Source organism: Micrasema longulum, unplaced genomic scaffold, assembly GCF_059751315.1.
Source record: "Micrasema longulum isolate JH-2025_06_02 unplaced genomic scaffold, ASM5975131v1 h1tg001578l, whole genome shotgun sequence".
Taxonomy (NCBI): Eukaryota; Metazoa; Arthropoda; class Insecta; order Trichoptera; family Brachycentridae; genus Micrasema; species Micrasema longulum.
The window spans coordinates 550,741-559,823 of NW_028278761.1; positions in this window are offsets into that span (position 1 = coordinate 550,741).

Below are 9,083 nucleotides of genomic sequence, written 5' to 3' on the forward strand. Positions count from 1 at the left end.
ACACAGTGCCTATTTGCAGTACTTATACAAGTATTACTGCGATTATGATTTTTTGTTGTTATTTTTGTTTTTTTTATTATTAATTTACGTATGTATGTGTATATCTACGTATGCATTAAGATGTGTGTATGTATATTCATATTTCATTATTGAAACCAACTACTGTAAATGGAACAAAATATAGAAGTAATGTTTATGAATTCCTCGACACGGGTTATGCCCAGTGAGGTGTTTATACAAAAAAGAAAAATAAATTGTTTTATGTGAAATAAATAAATGAAAATCGAACTTGGTTGAATCTGGTTTTCCAATGCAGTGCCCTTTGCACTACCTTGTTCCAAAAGAGGGACGATGACATATTTGCATGTAACTACTTACCGACTTTTATAAGTCTACCGGTTTCGAGACGTACCCGTCTCTTCGTCAGGAGATAATATCACTAAAATCAAAATTCTATTTTACACCTTCACCATAGTACTCGCTGTTCCACAAAAATACAAAAACAACGTGATGATAGGAAAAATGTAATTGAAAGCAGACATCAACTTATCGGACGTGTATTGGCTACTATATTCGTATACCTACTTGAACCACGTGCAGAATATCTCGGTCGTTTGATACATTAAAGCTTGATGAATCATTGAAAGCTTTGTAATCAGTGCACGTTGGTGTCAGCTTCTAATAGCATGTGTCTTATTTATCTCCTATTTTTGTGCAACTGCTATAGTGAATGTGTATAGTGGGAATTGCATGTTAGTGTAATTGATCTCTTAACGAAGAAAATGGTACGTCTCAAAACCGGTAAACATAAAAAAATCGGTAAGTGGTTTTATACAATTATTGATAAAAATTGACTTAATAATTCGATAATTTAAATAAATTATCGTTCGATAGTCAAACACTATAATTTGCATGCATCGCTAATACATACATTTATATTTTGCAAGATATGAATAGAAACTATGAAAAGGTAAGCATTTCCGACTGGAAAAGGTTTTTTCCGGCCCAATAAAGAGGAAAATAAGTTGTTTTCCGCAAATAAATCCGCACCTTGCATTTCTGTCTAGCGTAGAATATGTAGAATTTTTATCTAGTTAGCAAAATCTCCTCAATTCTTTTGGTTGGAGAAGTGTTGGTTTTAATAGTTGGCTTCGTATAGAAACAAAAGAACACTTCGAAAATATTTCAAATAAAAGTTATCTTGGGTGGAGTTTCAGAAAATGCTGTGATAAAAAAAAGAAGACAAGTGAATTATCATCTCGTTATTGCAAATTAGTTTTAATGTTAGTCTGGTCCAATCGACTTTAATAATTAAATAAAGTAATTTATTATCGGGTTGTGGTCTCGTGGCTAGTGTTTTGGACTCACTGCTCAAAGGTCCGTGGTTCAAATCCCACTCTACCCCAACTTGATTACCATTTTATAATAGTGAGTGATTTGCAAAATGAAATATTTGGGTTATTCATAAAAACGCAAATATGTCTTTAAAAAAATGATCAAATAAGTTATGATTAATAAATTATGTTTTACGGGTTTTGAGACCCTCTTTTAGAAAAAAATATGGAAGTTGTGGCAGTATTATTATAGAGACCTGTGATTGGCTGGTTTATTTGACTATTTTACACGCTGTGAAGTTTTATATTCTGCCTGTTTTCGAAAGTTTACATTTGAAAAATATTTCATTTGTGATTTTCTTCAAGAAGATTCAGTCAAATATTCTATTTTGAGTTTAAAAATGAATAAAGTATAAATAAAATTTCAAAATGTTATCACTTAGTAATTAACAAATATAACATTACCTCAACAATATTTTGAGTTTGTCCAAATTTTTGTAGACAAGGACTGGATTCAACTCCCTGGGGAGCTGTTTATTTTAACATACTACAACAGAGATGAAGAACATTTAAGAAAAGGTAATATAGAAGTCTAGGCATCTACAGGGCTTATGACCTGTCAATGGCTGTTTCAAGTGGCCACTTTACACACTGTGTAACTTTCTCCATTCTGCCTATATTTCAACATCTATATTCCTTCAATTCTTTCATCTGTTGATGTTTGTGAAGTTAAAGAGCTGAAACCTTTATTTATGCGGGTGAGATTCATCTAATTGAATTATTTGTTCATCTAATTGAACTGTTGAATGATTATTTGGACAAACTCAAAATATTGTTGATAAATTACCTGGTCCATGAAGAAGTATAGAAATTGAAAAAATAATATTTTCAGGCGTTGCCTAGTATGTAGGTGAAATAATTCAATTAGATGAATCTCACCCGCATAAATAAAGGTTTCAGCTCTTTAACTTCACAAACATCAACAGATGAAAGAATTGAAGTAAAACAGATGTTCAAATATAGGCAGAATGGTGAATGTTACACAGTGTTTAAAGTGGCCACTTAAACCAGCCATTGACAGGTCATAAGCCCTGTAGATGTCTAGACTTCTATATTACCTTCTCTTAAATGTTCTTCATCTCTGTTGTAGTATAACATTACCTATTAGGAAATAAATTTGTTGCTAACAGGCGCGCGCGCTCCGATCGGTCACCAAGCAAAGAAAAAATTGCAGGCTCCGGGTCGTAAATAAATTAAACCCTGAATGGGACGTAGCTAGTGACAGCAGAACCCTGTGGTCCCCGGTGAGATAAATACAGGGGCTGTACGCCCAGCGTTTACTTTTTTTTTCGATGTTTTAGCCCTGCAAGAGAGACACCCCCGTTTTCAGGGAAAATACTGCCGTTTCCTGTCCGTCCTGATCGTCCCGTATCCTGCTTCAGTGGAAAAATCCACGGCGCAGAACCTCCACACTTAGCACCTTCTTAGCACTACGCCAACAGCCTTGCTTGCGCAGCGGTCTGCAAGCAGGACCAACCTTCGGTCAGGTCTAGATGAAGTAAAGATCAGGGCTGCAGGGCTGAGCGGTTGACGATTCTTGGAGCCAGAGAGTAGAGTTGCAGAGTGGAAGAAGAAAATACGATTTTCAAATATAGAAAAAAAAAGAAAAGGTTTTCGGTTTCATCAACTTAGTTGCACCGTGCAGAAGTCGGCCACGGCGCAGTTGCAAAAAACATACGTTTCAAAAGTTATTTACTTTTTGGAAATAGATGGTTTATAATTTTTACTAAAGCAGAATCAAAAAATGCCAGCCCCAGCCATCTCTTATAGTGAAAACTGTTTTTCTATATTCATGGATTGGCTCGGATCACTGATTATTCATTTTAAATAAAATAAAGGTTTTTAAAAACACCAAATAAAATCGTTTAAAATCGGACAGGTAAAATTTACGAGACATAAATACATGTTTAAGAGTGGAGTGCACCAAATTTTCTCGAATAAAAATATTAAATATGTAATAATGTAAATTCTAATACTTGAAAATTAAAAGAAAAACGATTTGCTGTAGAATAACGTCAAAACTTTTTATTAATACTAAATGAGCGTCCTTTAATTTTAAGAGAATCCAATAGTTTTATTTTTGATTTATTTTTTTTGTTCCAAATCAGTTTTATGATAATTATGTATATATAATATATTTAAGTTGGTAGTAATTATTATTATATAACCATGTGGGACTATCATATGATTAATTGTAAAGGATCTTTACCGACAAGCTATATTTATTTGCTTGGTGAGTCCTGTAAAAAAAAAATAATTCAAAAATGTTTTAAAATAACTAAAATGTAATAAAAAAAAATAATATAAAAACAATGTTTTCTTACTAAAAAATTTTTTATTCAACCAAACTTGTTTAAAACACATTTTTAATTGCATAGTTATAAATGAATGTACAAAGGTTTAACCACCCGCTGTTTTTAATATAATTGAGAGCTATTTTGTAGATAGTAGAACATCCAAATAATAAATGAACCTATTTGGAATTCATTTCGAACCACAACCATAATTAATATCCATGCATTTCAATAAATAACTGTGATAGTATCCAATTAAAGCAATCAAAAATATAATTGTGGGTAAATATAATGTTATACACGTGAGTAATTAATCATCGATACCGGAATTGAATCAAAGCAGAGAAAAAGAAAGCTTTCAATAACAAATGTTATTTGACTCTATTTGGAAAACCAATAGTTTTTACAACCACATTGTGGTTTATGGTATGAAAAATGAAGAGAGGGCGTATTGCGTCGACTTTTAGCTAGAGCGGCGCGCAACTTTTGAATAGAAAGTCATTGTATCAATCATTCTTGTTATTTTTTTTTTTTTTGCTTGCCATAATTATTACAATTCACGCAGTCGGTAGGATTTGAATTAAAGCCACACCCCTAAAGAGAATCGATTAGGTGTTATCATTAGTTATGTCCGTTTCTTTCAAATTTAAAAATGACCACCAAAAGTTTAAAAAAAATATATTTAATGGCGGTTTTACGACCCTGATAAATTCTCTTTATTATTTTATCACTTTGTTATTGCTAGATTTGAGTATATACTCGTATATTTATTAAATAAAAATAATCGAAAGTGCGATATCCGTTATTGTATTTCGTTAAAATTTGGGATGTACATTAACATTATTATTTTTACAATATTTGAGTTTGTCCAAATGTTCGTAGACATGTAATGAACCCAACTGGTCTAAGAAGAAGTTTAAAAATTGTTTTCAGGCGTTGCCTAGTATGTGAAATTATTCAGTCAGATGAATCTCTTCACAACAATAAAGGTTTCAGCCCTTTAATTTCACTAAAATCAACAAATGGAAAAATTGAAGAAATATGGATGTAACATAGACAAAAGGGTGAATGTTACACAGTGTGTAAAGTGGCCACTTAAACCAGCCAATGGCAGGTCATAAGCCCTGTAAATGCCATGACTTCCATATTCCCTTATTTAAGGTATTCTCTATTCCTGTTGTAATTTGTTAATCATTATTTTTATTTTTCAGCTTACGTAAATTGTAGGGATATGCGGTGGGATTTTGAAAAATTGGTATTTACAACATTGTTTTCCTGTCACCGTCTTAAAAATGCCTCCTCGATGCTATGCAAAAAAGACAGCTGCATTTCGGACCTTTTATGCCTCACTAAAATAGACACAATCGAAGTTTTGCTGTCCCATTTTTCGCACCTTAAAATTAAACCGATTTTGTTATTTTTTATTAACAGAGTATCAAAATGACATATAATGTATCGGTACATTTTGTGTTTTTCAGAAATGGTTATCATATTTGTATAACCTACGTCCAAATACCGCAGTAAAAACTGGACGGTTTTATGGGTTTTTGAACTTGTAATAAAAAAAATATATTAACATAAATTCAACACTCAATTAAATTATTTTGTTGAACTTTGAATTTCAGTAACTTGTCAATTAGTAATGATTACGTCACAAATGCGTAAAATGAAAATCGCAAGCAAATTGTCAAAAGGAATCCGAATAACGCTGACATTAGCATATTGAATACTTAAAACGGTATCGGGTAAAAAAATTTGCATCGCCATTACAATTTTCCCCCTTCAACCAATTAAGTATGCTAGAAAATGTTGAAAGAATATTTAAGAGTTTTTTCAACAAGGAGAACTCTTTTACGCTTTTTAACCCCAATCTGAATAAAGATACACCTTTAAAAGTTTTATTTTGTGGTATTTAAAATATTTCTGGCCGTATACAGGACAGGTTTGTTTTGAAACTTTTCAAAGTAAATACAACTGACTTGTTTTTTGTAATTGTTAGTTAATATTTGTTTATAACCGCTTACAGAACTTTCTATATCTACCAGTTTCGAGACATGTCCGCCTCTTTGTCAGTTCACTAATTACACTAACTTACAAATCCCACTTTCACCATCGTAGTTGCACTAACATATCAAACCAACGCAACGCGACGTGTTTATAGGACGCATGTACTAGAAGACACGTCCCAACTCTTCTAACACATTTTTTGGCGCATTTTACAATAGATTCTACACTTCACAAGATCTTTCTATGTCGTTTAACCTTAAAACACGATTCACGCACGCAATATTAATAGTTTTCTTAAAAACTATTTTCAAAATGTATTATATAAGTGTAGTGTTATCTTGACCTTGGGAGATTTATTTTCGTAATGTTCCCAATGTTTCCATTTTAGAACAGCAGGGTTATTATATCACAATTTCGTTTCGTAAGTTCGTTCGTTCGTCAAACATCTATCTCATTCTAACGCAATCTAAATCAAATTTTGCTCTCGTTCCCTCTCATACGATGGGAATGAATTTACGAAACAAATTAATTACAAAATAAGATCGCAGGAGTCAATACTCATATTTGTATAATTCTTTTTTTACTCGCTTGTTTATGACTGAAACCATAAGATTTTTTAAGGAAATAGTAAAAAATAAAATACGTAATCGAAAATTTATCGATCCGTGGAAAATATAAATAAAGCATTTATCGTGTTAAATGACAAGCGACGTAGCCAAACGCGTAATTTTATCAATAAAGGATACCAAGAATTGTTACGAAACGAGTATTTAAAACAATATTTTAACCATGTAAAGAAACGGAGATCGATTCAATAAATAGTAATCTCTAAATGGGAACATTAATACTAAATAGCCTAGATGTTTTATGTTTTAAACACAAAACGTTTCATAACCAGCTGATTTTTTATACATGTGTTCAAAATGTTTTACTTAATCATTACTAAAAACTCCCCACCCCTCCCCGGCTTGCGTCTTGAGATATTTCATTATACATGTGTCCGGTGGTATATTACATTCTTAAAACCGTTACAACATTTTAACGCAAGCAGCTATTAGAATTTGAAGTAAAGTGTTCTATTCACAAAATTTGAGTTTTGTTTATTACAAAAAAAATTGGTTGAAAGAAGGGCGTTGTTTCACTATCGAGGCAGAATTAAAATACGGCTTTTGCTTATTGCGACGGCGACGCTACGCAAATTATGTAAAATTTCAAATATTTGCGGAATGAGTAACAACATAGTTTACAATGCTCGCGTAAAAGTGAATCCATATTTTTTTTTTCTAGGATAGTGTGTGACATGAATAGCAAATATTGTTAAAAGGATCCTTTAAGTATGAACTCGCTTCAAAACAACCCGTTTGTTTGATGATGTTTCATTTCACAAGACAAAAATGTTTGAACTTGCAAACTTATTTTGTTAAACATGTTGAATCTTTCTTCTCCTATTCATCAACTCTTTAGTCGGACACATCTTGTGTTCTTGAAGGTGGATATCTCCTACGTGCAGGATATTGGCCGCAACGTCCTGCAATTTATGAAGAAGTGTGTGATTTGGATGCATCATTTGTGGAATAAAAATATTGAATATCTTACTGAACAGTTTTTGATAGTCATAGAGGAGCAATAAGTACTAACATCGAGGAATAAAACCGCCGGTTTGCAGGTAAATCACGTGCAGACTTAAAAGTGAAAAAAACATTTACCTATAATAACCGGAAGAGATGATTTTTTTTGTAACTCAGAAAAAAACACTACGAATATATATATATATATATATATATATATATATATTATTTACGCATAAATTACGGGCCAACAAAATAGTCCTGCACCAAGGTAAAACTGATGCAGACACATTCATTTCTGTGACAGTAACTAGTTTGTCTTCAATTACGATCGTCGCTATTTATCTGGTTGTGACACAACATGGGTATTCTTTAGAAAAGTAAAGGCAAAAACTATCAAATGTTTAAACAGTAGAAAGTTGCGAAAGACAGTTGCCGTATTCAACGATCCTCGAGCTAACCGAGACGAAATTGCACGGGCTGGAGAAGCATTTGTATCGCATTTCTATAATAAAAGCAAGTCTTAAAGTTGATTTCTACGAGCTGAAACATTATTTGAACAGTTGCCATGCAATTAATGAAATATGATTTTTAACTGTCATCTCTACCACCTATTGTATATAAAACACAGGTCGGCAGCAGTCGTGTCGTGTATATTTACAAGTACAGCGCCCGATAAGAAATGATCTTCCACCTTGTGAATGAGGTTGGACAAATTGTTGACAAACTCTAGTTCCGATAGCAACAGAGCGACTTCGTTAACCTAATCAGTTACTGCATCCTAGCTGTGATTGTGAAAAGGGATGCGAACGCCGATGCGAGTATCAGAAAGCAGGCTTCACGTGCTCGGCGTATGCCACCAGTGCCTTGGCAAATCACATGAAAATTCTCCTGAACTTATATATATGACGATGAAACTTTATAATGTTTTTACAATAATAAATATCTCTGTTTTTAATGCTTTATTGACTGTTTTAGTAATTGGTTGACTGAGCTTTGATCAATTTAGTAAAAAAAAGATGTCCGATGGTTAGTTAAAAACTGTGCAAGAGCTTGTGAAAGAGCGGTGTGTTTTTGCTATCCGTGGTTGACATTTGTGGATTTTTCAACACCGAATCACTTTCGCTTTTTTTTATCAGACGCAACGACACAGATCAAGCTTAGCTTTGGTGACGACTATTTACAGCAGTTTCTGAAGCCTTTTATCTGTCAACTCAGTTTCGCATTTATTTTATTCTAGGCACGTAACTTATTCGGCAAATATTTTAACTTTTACTGAATTTGCGTAGCGCTGACTTACAGTAAGCAAAAATCGTATTTCAATTAAAGCTCAATAACAAAACAACGACGCGCTTTCAACCAATATTTTAAAATAATAAACAAAACTGTTATTTTGTTTTTAAAACAATACTCCAAATTCGTCTAGTTGCTTGCGTTAAAAAGTTATAACGGTTTAAGGTATGTAATATACCACCGGACAGGTTTTGAAATATTTAATCAGTCTAATATTTCTGGGGTAAAATGGGTTTAAACAAATAAAATTTTACCATAAACATTTGAGACATAAACTAATAACAAATTTTACTACTACTAGAAGTATTGCGGAGTCATCAGAGAATTAATCATAAAAACGCGAACCTCTTTTTTATGTTTTTTAAATACGTTATTTGGGGACACTGGGTTTATGTTTTTATTGAATCGGATATTTATTAGTGAAAAACAAAAAAAATAAACAAAAACCTGTACTTTATAAATGAAAAAAAACTTATTTTTTGAACTGACAAAAACGCTGTGATCCTGTTTCTGATAATTTATGAAAC